This window comes from Pteropus medius, unplaced genomic scaffold (genome assembly GCF_902729225.1).
Source record: "Pteropus medius unplaced genomic scaffold, Ma_sr-lr_union100, whole genome shotgun sequence".
In the NCBI taxonomy this organism is placed as follows: domain Eukaryota; kingdom Metazoa; phylum Chordata; class Mammalia; order Chiroptera; family Pteropodidae; genus Pteropus; species Pteropus medius.
The window spans coordinates 19957606-19970619 of NW_024340849.1; the positions used below are offsets into that span (position 1 = coordinate 19957606).

General features: G+C 34.0%; 1 protein-coding gene across 5 annotated transcripts in view; it reads left to right on the plus strand.

The window, feature by feature from the left end:
• Nucleotides 1-13014, plus strand: part of SMAD2 (SMAD family member 2) — a 74519-nt gene that overhangs the window by 30364 nt on the left and 31141 nt on the right. The gene's annotated exons all lie outside the window — the stretch shown is intronic.

Consider the following 13014-nt stretch of genomic DNA (forward strand, 5'->3'; position numbering starts at 1 on the left):
TTTGTAAGCTATACAGCACTGTAGCTATGAATATGATTTATTTGAAATATTCACAGATATTCCATGTCTTCATTTTCCTTCAGTTTTTCTAAGAACTCACATTAAGTCATCGGCATTACATTGTATTGTCTATCCTTGCTTAGAAAAAGTTCTGCCAGGCAACATTGCATTATTCAACATTTATAATTTAATTAATTCACATGTGTAACATTTCTTCATAAAATCAATTAGAACAATGAAACTTTATAAATGCAAATTAGAACTTTGAGTTATGGGTAATAGCTTTTATCTGTCTCAGCATCCAGTTTGTCATTTTCCGTATGTTCTGTGTATAAGTTGTAAAAGCACTTCTGATGCAGTCTGGGGTCCTGTGACACTTTACTAGACCCCTTAACCTTTACCTGGTGCCTACATTACAGTTAAATTTTTTGAGGGAGTTCCTGTTCTAAGTCCCTGGTATTCAAAGCCCTTTCATGTATATGATCTGTCCTTACATAGGACATTTTTATTCTTGTTCCATTAATGTAACATATTGGCTTTAAAGAATACATTTATCAACCTTGCTAAAATAATAGGCATTTAAAAAAGTACAACCATCTTTTGTTTCCCCAGCATCCTTGGTCTGTTTCTAGTTTTATCAGGAACCATTCCAGCTTGCTCAGACCATTCCTGTGTGACTGTCCACATTCTGAGAAGATCATAATTAATCGGGGACAACATTTAACTATACTGTTTACTCTTTCTCCTTCCTGTCTTATAATAGAGTGTTTCCAGGGCTATATCGTCCCCACTGGTGATATAGGTAAGCGTACCACCATTAAAAAGACCTGACATCGACAGTACCACACATGGGCTGTGGAGATGGAAAATAATAATAAAACACAGTTTAGCATATCCTGAAGTCTTGCTTTAAATCTTGTATTTGGGCTAAAATGACTAGATACCACATGTCCCTTATGCTCTGTTCTTTTCATTTTTTTCCCCCTTTTTCGGTTTGGTTATTTTCTATTGACCTAATCTTGAGTTTAGCAATCCTGTTTCATGCCGTGTCCAGTCTCCTGTTGAAAACACCTGAAAAGTTCTTAATTTCAAATACTATATATTTCAGTTTTAGTTACGTCCCTTTGTTATAGATTTCAACTCTCTATTAAAATTCTCCATCTTGAATTTTCTTTAATATATTTGTATTAGTTATTTTAAAGCCCCTGTCTGCTTCTGTAATTGTTCATGCTTGTGATTATCACTCACATGTATCTCATAGGTTGCATATAAGAGAATTACAGCTTCTGCAAATGATGCTTTTTCCAAAGTGTATTTGTGTATTTGGCCTTTTCTATGTCAGGTAGAGAGTCTGATCACCTTAATCTAATCAGGGACTGAGCTGGCTGGCTTAGGGCTTTGGTGCCATTTTAATTTGATTTAGTCTACCACTGGCTCATCCCTTTTCTGCCAATAGGGCTCTCCTGGGATTTTGATGGAAAGCCTCCATCGCCTACTCTCTCCAATATCGCCCTTTCCATAGTTTGAGTTTGGCTCTTGAGACTCCTGTTGCTTGCAGCTTTAAAATCTGGCAGACACCTTAGAGTGGGGAGACTCTTCTGGTTGTCCAAAGTTCTATTGTTATTTTCTTCAGTAGAGTTACTCTTCCCAGACCAAGCCTGATCCTCAGCCTGAACTTGTAATCTTCAAATGACCCCGGAGAAGGAAATGGCAGGCAGTTGTCAATTCATGTAGAAAGGTTTTTCTCAGGTTTTAGTTCATAAGGATCGCATTACTTTAATAACTCTCTATTGTCTTTGAACAAGTTTTTTGTTGTCGATCCCCTACCCCCCAACCCCCACCTCCTAATTGTTGCAGCAGGACCTGCCGTGACCTGCTTATATCTTACCTGGAAGGAAAACTGTGAAATAATAATGTTAAAATGGGAAATCTCCTGGTATTTATTCAGAGACCCCCAAGTCTGAGAACAATAGGTTGCAAGTAACTGACATTCAAAATTGAGGTGTTTGCTATACCATTCATGTAGGATTTGCAGAAAAGATTTCCTGAGACAAGTATTGCTACACTTAACCCATTACTCACCTCTAGGTGATATAAATAAAAGATAAAGTTTGCAGGGGAGTTCCATATGAGAATTAAGTAGTATATGCTTTGGCTTTTCCCCTTTCTTTCATCCATATTGCTAGGCTTCTGGGGAACTTCTAAGTTTGACATGCATGTGCTAAAGTTTGGGAGATAAATAAACGGGTACCTGACTTCTATCAGCTGGAGATTCTCCTGCATCAGAATGAAGAAAGGGCACAGTGGGAATGGCCTGCACCTTTAGAGTTCGATGTTCAAAAATGCAAGGATTTTCCTGTGGGCCAGGTAGACTTTATGGTAGTTGAAGTTGACTTGTCTTGAAAAGATCAAGAGGTCTACCTTGGAAAGTCAAAGTGACCCAGGCAGACTAGCTAGAGAAGTTCCTGCAGCAGGAACTAACTGCAGGTAAGAGTTTGGGCTTCTGGCTTTCACAGGACCCCACCACTCCATAACTATCACTTCAGATTTCAATCAAGTCAGCTCTGTAAGACTGTTCCCTTGTCCTCTAAAACTCCTCTTCCTTCTGTCTGTAACTGACAGGAGTCTTAAATAAGAGCTGGAGAGTCCTTGCGGGGAGGTGGTGTTAATAAAATTAAATGAGAATAAAATTTTGATTTGCATCAGGGCAAATTTTTAATTTCCTAAGAGTGGGTGTGACTTAGAACAGCCATGGGATTTCTTTGAGATTTTTATACAGAAAGGAGGAAAGTAGTTTGAGGGTAATGATATAGGAGAGGGGTGCTCACTCAAACCAGCTTGTTGAATAAACTGTATTCTTTTGAAAATCTGGGAATCCATATTTAGTGGTGCTGGGGATGAGTAGAATATGTGGAGAGAATGGAGGGATGTTACATATATCTACATGGAATACGTGCCATTTTGACAAAACAACATTTTTTTCTAAACGCAAAATATACAACCATATTTGTTAAATTATCTGATGATGCTTTATTTCCAAAGAGACTATTTTATTATAAATAGAGTTTTCTCCTATTACCATCATATTTTTTTTCCTCAGAACTCAGCATTACTTTAGCTCTGCTTTTGGGTTATTAGGAAAACACTCTGAAATGCTAGTTTTGAGGCTCTCATGAAGCTATGATCATGAATAATGCTTACATTAGAACTGAAATATGTAAGACTTTTAATTAACTCCCTTATTCCAGACTTTTTATGAACTTCGCTCTATCTTCATGGCTTTATATGTATGTAAGAGGATATAATTTCTCCCAAACGTGGCTTATTTCTGTCCAAGTTTGTTAGGCCACTTGGGGCGAGGGGGCGAAGAGAGGCTATATTTGTATTAAGGGCAATGTGAAAGTTCAGAATTAGATAGTGAACAAAAATTTATAATGAAAAATAATTTGACTTCAAAAAATTTCCCTGTATTTTTTATATGATGGCTTATATAGTTTGCATTAATAAGTATAAATAATAAATTAGTCTGTGTACATGACCTAAAAATAAACATTTTAATCTCATCATATAAAGCATATTGTCACCTTCAAAGTGCTACACAAAAGAGTTGAATTATTTTGTAGGATGCTAACTTTTAAAATTGTCAGATTAAAAAATTTTTCCTAAAAACCAGTATAAGCATCACAAAAATGTATGATTTAAAAAGTTGAGTTTTTACAGAACTTTTTTCTGTATTGCAATCCTCGTTTTAAGTTTTATGCATTTAATTTAAAAAATTGGAATGACATATACTTACATTTTCTGTTAGAATTTCTTTTGTTTAAGATACTATTTTTTTCATTGTTAAAAACAGACTATATATTAAAATAAAATTTAAAATCCCATAAGCTACATAATTAAAATAAATATTCCTGAGCCTAATGTTAACTTTTTTTTAAGTAAAAGTTTCTGTTTAGAAGGACTTGAAATATTTCAAGCAACTATTTTTAGAATTGATGCTTAAATCTTTTCAGTGGTAGGGACTATTCTCTTTGTATGTGAGATGTTTTGTTATTTTCAAGATGTCTTGTTATTTTTCAAAGGCAATAGAAGCATCTAGCAAGATCTCAAAGTGCTCTTTTCAGCATGATATGTAGAAGTAAAGGTGAAAATTTTTTCAGTCATTACATGCTCCTTCCCCTTCTGCTTCTAAGAAGAGTTATACCGAACCAAAGAAGAATAAGAGTACCAATTTTATTCTTGAAGGACTCTGACTGTGGAAATTCTGTTGTCTGCTCCTGTTTCAGTTTGAGAGTGGCTTTACCAATTTACTTGTCCAAAGAATTTTTTTCCCTGAGAAAATAACTCTTATAGTGAAATCTTTAGTTTTTCTAATTAAGCATATCCAATAAATATTTCCTTTATCTGGGATACTATACCAAAGTTATTGTTTTAGTTTTGTCTTGCTATGTTTTTACTTGTTTCTTTTTAGTAACTATATGCAGCCTTTCTCCTTGCCACTTACTAGCTGTATGACCTTAAGCTTGTTGTTTTATCTCTGTGCTTCCTTAACCTCATTTGTCAAATAGGGATTACAATACCTAATTCATGGTGTTGCTGGAGGATTAAGTGATTTAATGTGTGTAAGGGCTTAGTGCTGTGCCTGATACATAGTAAGTGCTTAATTAATGTGAACTGTATGTGGTATGGATCCTTCCCCAAATTCGATTTTGATTTGAGTCTGATGAAGCCAAACATGTTCCCTGAGGACATGAGAAGGGATTATTGTTCATATAATGATGCTTTCTGGGGATCCCAAGCTGGTCTAAAAATAAGTTGAGGGAACAGTAATAGGAGACGTGGGGCTAGAGTGACAGTTCTTGCACTGTATGTAAGGCTTGTCTGGTTTGAAATTCTCACCAACACCAAAGGACGAGCACCTGGGTTTTCTTACCATCTTGCTCAGATTTGAGATATGAGGGCGTGGCGGGACTTGAAACTATCAGCAGTCAGATATTAAAAGAGGAGTCAGAGCCATCATATAAACTCAAGCAGGATGAATGAAAAGAAAACCAAACTTAGCTCCAACTTAGTCAAACACATGAAAGAGAAAAATCTTGAAAGCAAACCAGTGAAAAAACGTGTTACATACAGGGGAACAATGATATGAATGACAAGTGAGTCTTCTTCAGAAGTAAGGAGGTCAGAAGACTGTAAAATGACATCTCTGAAGTGCTGACATCAAGAAATCAATCATAAATGTGTCTGGTTAATAAAAAAGCTTAAAAATACATGTAGCAAAATTCGATAGAATTAATGGATCAGAATTACAAATTCACAATTATAGTTGGAATTCAGTTAGACCAAAAAATCAGTAAAGACATAAAAGATCTAAATTACACTATTAACCACCTACTTCATATTTATAGAATAACTAAATTCAGCATCAGTATAATACACAGTCTGTTAAAAAGTGTTCAAGTTTCAATAAATTTTAAAAGATTAAAATCAACAGTATGTTCTCTGCCAACAGTAGAATGAAATTAGAAGTCAATACCAATAAGACAGCTATTAAAAAATGGAAATTAAAAAACACAATTCTTTGACCCATGGGTTATTTAGAGAAGGAAACCATGAGAAAAATTAGAATGGATTTCAAACTAAATGGTAATTAAATTATAACATCAACTATGTGGGATGCAGCTAAGACAGTGCTTAAAGGGAAATTTATAACTTTAATTATATTAGAAAAGTTACCTAAGACTTAACCTAAGAAACTAACGGAAAAAAGGATCAAAGAAAATGGAAAGTAAGTAGAAGGAAGCCATGATAAAAATTAGAGCAGAAACTAATGACTAGAAAAGAGGCAGAGGAGATAACAAAGCCAAAGGCTGGTTCTTTAGAAAGATAAATAAAATTGATAAACCCTTATTAGGCTGATGGAGAAAAAGAGAGTGACAGAGCTGACAACCATAAATTACCCACGTCAGAAATGAAAGAGGGATTATCATTCTAGATTTATAGATTTTGAGTTTAATGTATATATTGTAAACAACTTCAAGCCATTGAATTTGTAATGGCCAAATTTTTTAAATGCTACCCCAGCTGATGCAAGAAGAAATGGAAAATTTGGACAGCCCTATATCCTTTAAAGAAACTGAATTCATAATCAATATTTTTCACAAAGAAAACTCCAGGTTGAGGTGGTATTTCCTCAGTCTGATAAAGGATATTTAAGAAACACTGACAGCTAAGAATATACATAATCTTACAATATTGTGTTTTTCTTAAGATAAGAAATAAGGCAAGGATGTCCACTCTTGCATCCTTAATTCGTTACATCAGTGGAAGACCTAGCCAGTGCAGTGAGTCAGGAAAACAAAATATAAAAGGCATAAAGATCTTAAAGAATGGGTCAAAATTCTTGCTCTTTGTAGGCAACTTGGTAATGTAAGAAACCGTAAGGAATCTGCAAAAGCAGCCACTAAAGCAAATGAGTACATTTAGCAAGGCTGTACTTTACAGGCTCAATGTATAAAAATCAGTTGTATTTTTATAAATATTAGCAGCAAACAAATGGATGTGATATTAAAGTAATTTTATGAATAGTAGCATCAATAAAGTTATACCTAGGAATACAGTTTTTTTTAAAGACATAGGATCTCTACACTGAAGTTTCAAAACCTTGATGAGAGAAATAAGACTAAACAAATGGAGAGTTCTGCTTCTCATAGAACCAGACGTGCTTTTACCAGGCTCATCAGTCCCTCAGATAACAATTTAATTTTAAAAACTTAAAAAATTTGTAATTTTTAACAATAAAAATTTGAAAAGGAACCACTAGAGAGTAAACAAAAATAGACATATTTGGGAGGGGATTTGACACTTGGAATAAGGGAATAGCATGGAGTGAATTTTTTGTTTTTATAGCTTTTATCCATGTAGAATGTGCAAGAGGGCTAAAATTTTAATACAAAACCCACAGTTTATCTGTCCTGAAAAACCAGAGGTTGGGGTTTGGACAACTACAACTGCTGAAGAATGGGGAAAATCCTAGCAAGGAGAAAGCTGCAGAAGGGAATCTCCAGGTTCTGCACAATATATGAAGAACAAAGAAAATATGACCCTTTAAGCAGTGACACTGGGGACCAACACGTTGGAACTGTCAAGCAATTGACTTGTGGTTGTGAATTGGAACACTCAGTAGAATTAAGAAATCATTTCTCTCCAAATTTAATCTGATTCAAATCAAACTCTAAAAAAATTTTTTTGTGGAAATGTATACTCTGACCTTAAAATTTACATGGAAATGCATAGGACCTAGAATATTCAAAACGATCTTGAAAAAGAACAACACAGAGGACTTAAATTATATGACTTTAAGGCTTTTCATGAAGCCACAGTTATTAGTACACTGTGATTCTGGCATAAAAGCAAACAGATAAATGGGATAAAACAGATACTTCTATAGTTATTTGATTTTTGACAGATGCCAAAACAATCCAGTAGGGACAGGGAAATCTTTTCAACAAATAATGCTGGAAGAACTGGATGGATATCCATGTGGAAGAACCTTGACCCCACCTTACACCATTCAAAACTTCCAGATGAATTGTAGTTCTCATCTAAACGCTAAAACTTTATAACTTGTATAGGAAAATATATTTGTTACTTGAGGGTGGGCAAAGGAGGTTTTTTTTGTTTGTTTTTGTTTTTGTTTTTAAGGATGTAGAAAGCAGTAGAGGAAGTTGAAAGTTAGACTTCATCAAGTTAAAGCATCTCATCAAAAAACATTGTTAAGAAATGGATAAGCAAATCACAGGGTAGAAAAAAATATTTGCAAAACATTCTGACAGGAGGATTGTATCCACATTTATAAAGAATTTCTATAGCTTAACAGTGAAAACAGAAATAGCCCGATTAAAAAAATGGGCCCACAATTTGGATACATTACAAAAAGATACACAACAGGCCAGTAAGTAAGTGGAAGAAGAGTGTGCAATATTGTTAGTCATCAGGAAAAAGCAAATTGAAACCACAGTGAATTACCAATGCACAACCACCAGGATGGTTATAATTAAACTGACCACACCAAATGTTGGTGAGGCTATGGAACAACCAGAAACATTCATATATTGAGGGAGAGAATATAAAATGATACTTCCCACTCTGGAAAATAGGTCTGGCAATTTCTTATTAAACCAAACATGCATCTACTCAATGACACAAGAATTTCACTTCTAGTTACTTATCCAAGAGAAATTATAGCATATGTTCACAAAAAGACTTGAACTTACTTGAATGTTCATAGCTTTATTCATAATACCCCAAATCTGGCAACAGGTCAGGTGTCCATCAGTAAAAGAATAGCTAATCAAATTGTGGTCTGTTTATATAATGTAAAACAGCACTGAAAAGAATGGACTACTGTCATATAGATTAACATGATGAATCTCAAAATCATTATGCTGGGTCCAAAAAGCCAGTTCTAGAAGAGAATAAATCTACAGTGAAAAAAAATAGATCGGCGATTGCCTTGGGGGATAGAGGCAGGGATCTCGGACTGACTGAGAAAGGAGGGCGAGGTACTTTCTGGATGGATATTCTTGACAGAGTTGAGGGTTACACAATTTATGTGTATGATAAAACTCAGAAAAAGTTTACCATTATGATTTGTTTGACACCATATAAATTTGATTTCAAAACAAATGAACTCTAGTTAATGTATGCATGCTTCAGTGTTGAGATTTGAGGTATCTGCAGTGTAATTTTTAATATATGAAAAAATAAGATGGATTGATAAGTAGAGGAGCAAGGATAGAAGATGGCCCAGAGCCTTGGAGTTTTTCAGGGAAGGAATAGGTAATGCCAGGAAGATATGCTGAGTAAGATTAAGATTGGATAGTTTGAATAATTTTCAGCAGGCTCTGGGTTATAGAGATGGTTCCTAGTTGTCCAGTACCTGGCTGTAGAGTACTTTAGGGCTAGGGAGGAATAGTGGCTTGATGTGGGACAGTTTGTATATAAAAGGTGAGCTCTCGAGGGAGAGTTGCTATTTTTAGAAAGTAGCCCTGGGAAGGGCAGTCTTTCCAGGATAAAGGCCCTAAATGCCAGAGAATCAAGGATACAGAAAATAAGAAAACATAGTCAATCTGTACTCCTGTAAAAGTTTGAAACCACTGATTTAAGCTGTCATTCTGCAGATGTGTACCTTGAAAAATTTAGGCTCTTAAGCCAGCCAGAAATGGACATAAATCCTGGCTTTTTACTTCAAAAGCTCTGTGACCTTTTGAGTTATTTAACTCCTTACATTTATTTCTTTATTTGAAAATATGGTAATGTTAATTCACGTTATAGAGTTGATATGAGTATAAATCAGATAATGTGTAAAGTATTTGCAATCGTGCCAGGTACATAGCAGATGCTTAAAGTAAGTATTGGCAATTTTGCAGTAAGTTTTCTGTAGCCAATAAAAATTTCGTAATTGTTCCCTTGTATCCTTTGGTAATTTTTAGAGTCAAGGTTATTTCTGAAGCTCCTTTCTTGGTGATGGAGGGAAGGTAAAAAACTATCAGGAGGTAGGCATTTTCTTGTTTTTCCTTCCCCATCCCTTAGCTGTGTAGTGGTCATGAAATACAGAGACAGATCTAGCACTTGTAGTTAATTAGAGACTTTTTTTATTACAGTGATCAGCTCTTGATTCCTGAGCTTTTTAAAATATAAACTTTTGGTCTTACTAGTCATATATAAAATGAAAGGACTGTTATGTCCTAAGTAGAAATAATTATGGATGGATAATTATAAATTATTCTGTAGATGCCCTTATTTCTTGAGTACATCGGTAATTATGAGCTGTAACTTCAAGTGAAGTTTCTCTTGTTGATACTATTCTGCTAATTTGTTAACTCCTCTAATTTTACTCAGTGTTCAGCATGCTTTATAATCTTTCCACAGAGACAACCCTAGATTCTTCTTTTGATTTGTAGAAGAAATACACTCTTTTGACTAGAAGGTCATGAAAAATAATAAATTGGTAAAGTGTAGGTTTATTACCTTTCATGGTTTGCTGCCGTAAAGCATGCAAATATGGCAGGAACTGTGAAACTCATTTAATGGTTTGTATGATTCTGTGCTGTGGGTCCTCAAAGTCAGGGTTATTTTCTTGAACTTAGTTATCATTGCTTCTCTTTTATTTCCCGATAATAAGTATATGAATAAATATACATGTCCTTAATTCAAAAAGTATATTAACAAACATAATGTCTGTTTGAACCCAGGATACAAAATATTAATGTAGATGTGTGTATAAAATACCTGTGCATGTATGTAATTGATAAATTGTATACTAGTCCTTAAATTTTACCTTCAGGTTTTAAAGGTCAGTTTATTCTTAGATGCAGAAAAGCTTTAATGTGTTAATTTTACTGATGCTTACTGTAAAAGTGATACTAGGGAAATTCTATAAGGATTTCTACCAAAGTTTACTACCAAGTCATCTGGTTAGTCCAATGATGAACTAATACACTGTATGCTGTACAAATGTTTTTGGCACTTTAGTGTCCTGATGATCTTAATACCTGTTCCAACCTCTCTTCCCCAGTTTTTTTAATTCTACGTAAGCAAGAAGGTTACAGAGTTGATAGGAATAATCTGCCTTTAAGAATTTATGTTCTATACAAAGAACTGCAGAACTTTGCATGAGATTCTAACATGGACATGCTTACTCATTTGTCTGTATTGATGCAGGAACAGCATTGTAGACGATTTATGGTCTGTTATTTCAACAGATTATTTCAACATATTTCAACATATATTTGTAATCTGTGTTAATTCCTTAGTGAACAATATCAAATTTTGATCAGGCAGAATTTATCTGAGACCAATTTTTTTTTTAACCAATTAGCATGGTATTTTTCAGTGCATGGAAATTTTTAGAATGTCCTGAAATCAGATGGTCAAATAAATTTAAGAAATGTTGAACTAATGTGTTGGCGATAGTTTAATACTAATAATAATGATGATGATGATGATGATGCTTTTTGGGGAGACTATATGATAGATTATACCTAGCAAGTATTTTTATTAGTTTATTTTCAGACCTATCCTTTTCTGTTCTTACTTACAAATAGATTGTTGTTCATGCTTTTCAGATTTGAGTAATGTAGACTTTCTTGTGGACTTCTCTTTATACTGTTTAAATGTGTAGAAACATAATTTAGTGTCAACTTACATTTATCAGAAGACTAATTTATATTGAACTCCATAACCAAGGAGATTATAACGTCAGTTTAATGAATGATGCTGTTAGTGTTAATACTGATTTTCTGTTTCTGTTGTGATTGTGGTGTTGAATGCTACCCATGACTGAAGTTCTTTTGAAGTCTGTGTCTTGTGTTGTTAGATTCTCCTACTTTTTTTCTCTAAAACTACTATGAAACATGTATAACACACCCCCATATCAATTGACCTTTTTGGTGTGATGTTATTTACATGCTAAGTCAGTCTTTCAATCAGTTGTTATAATCAGTGCTAATTCTCTAACATTTTTCCTGCATTCATTTCTTTTAATATTTTCTTGGAATTGTGCATACTTGCAATTATAATTTGCCACTTCTTATTAACAGACTGAAAACCTGAGAGTGTCATTTTTCCCCACTGTTATTTAAAATATGATTTAGTGTGACTAGCAACATTGTTATCCAGTTTTTATGCTATAAAAATACTAATTTAGTCATCAGATACCTTGTTTGCTAGGTGGTAGGTATACAAAGACCTTCCTTTAGGAGTTCAAAGTCTTAGAGGAGAAATGAAATGTAGTTAGAATCAATTTTTAAGGAAGGAGGGAAAAGGTGATTAAAACTGCCTGATTTAAATCCCTAAGACTACTAGGCCTTAAAAATTGACCTGGTTTTCTGAGCCTACCTAAAGAATTAGTAATTAAGTCCAAAGATGCCTGGGAAGGGGCTTTTGAAATAAATGCATGTGGAAAAAAATGGGTACCAAAGGCCCCTGTTAGGTAGAGAGGATATTGCGCCAGCAGATAATGAACAAGGTTTAGGCTGGCGTTTTATTGTCTCCTATAGTAATGCCCAAAGTGAACTGAAATGATGAAGCATAGGAAATAACAATTTATACTTATGCTTAGTTCTCTAAGATTAGAAGCAGTTGACCAGACTTGCATTTAATTCTGTGGCGATGTTTTTTGTTTGTTTGTTTCATTTAATTTTGATAAAAGGCAAACATTCATATGGTTTAAAAATCTGTTATATCTATATATTTTTGTATGCACGTGCATGCATGCATACATACAAACAGGACAAACACTGATAAGTCCTTTCTCTCTCCCTACCTCAGGTAACTACTGTGCATGGTGTCTATGTGTGTGTGTCTGTGTCTTTTCCTGCATGCATATACAAGTACTTATAGTTTTATTTGTCTGTTTTTTACACAGAGTAACATACTATAATTGCTTTTTTCACTTAATATATTTTAGAAGTCTTTCCATATCAGTTTATAGGGAGCTCTATCGTATACTAAATTACCATATGAATATTTTGTTGCTACTTCCCCATTCTGATTTTTATTTCATTGTCTGAGTTCTTTTGTGTTTTTCTTGTTTTATTTATGTATTTATTAATTTTGTAAAATTTTCAGATGGTGAAATAGACAATCATGTATGTGCTCAGTAGGATTAGATTTAACAAATGCATATACACTGTATCAAAATATAGAACATTTCAAGTACCCAGATAGTTCTTTTATACTCTGTCGCAGTGGTTCCTCCAGAGGCAGCCACTGTTTGAGTTTTTTCATTTTCAGTTTTTTTTTTGCCTCTTCTAGAACTTTATGTGAATGGAATCATTCAGTATGTTCAGCTTCTCTCAGCCAACTAAATATTTCTCAGATTCATTCATGTCATGTGTATTAGTAATTCTTTTCAAGATCATTTTTGCTATTCAAGATCTTTGCATTTTCGTTTACATTTTAGATAAACTTGTCAATTGCTAAAAAATATCTTGCTGAAATCATGATTGC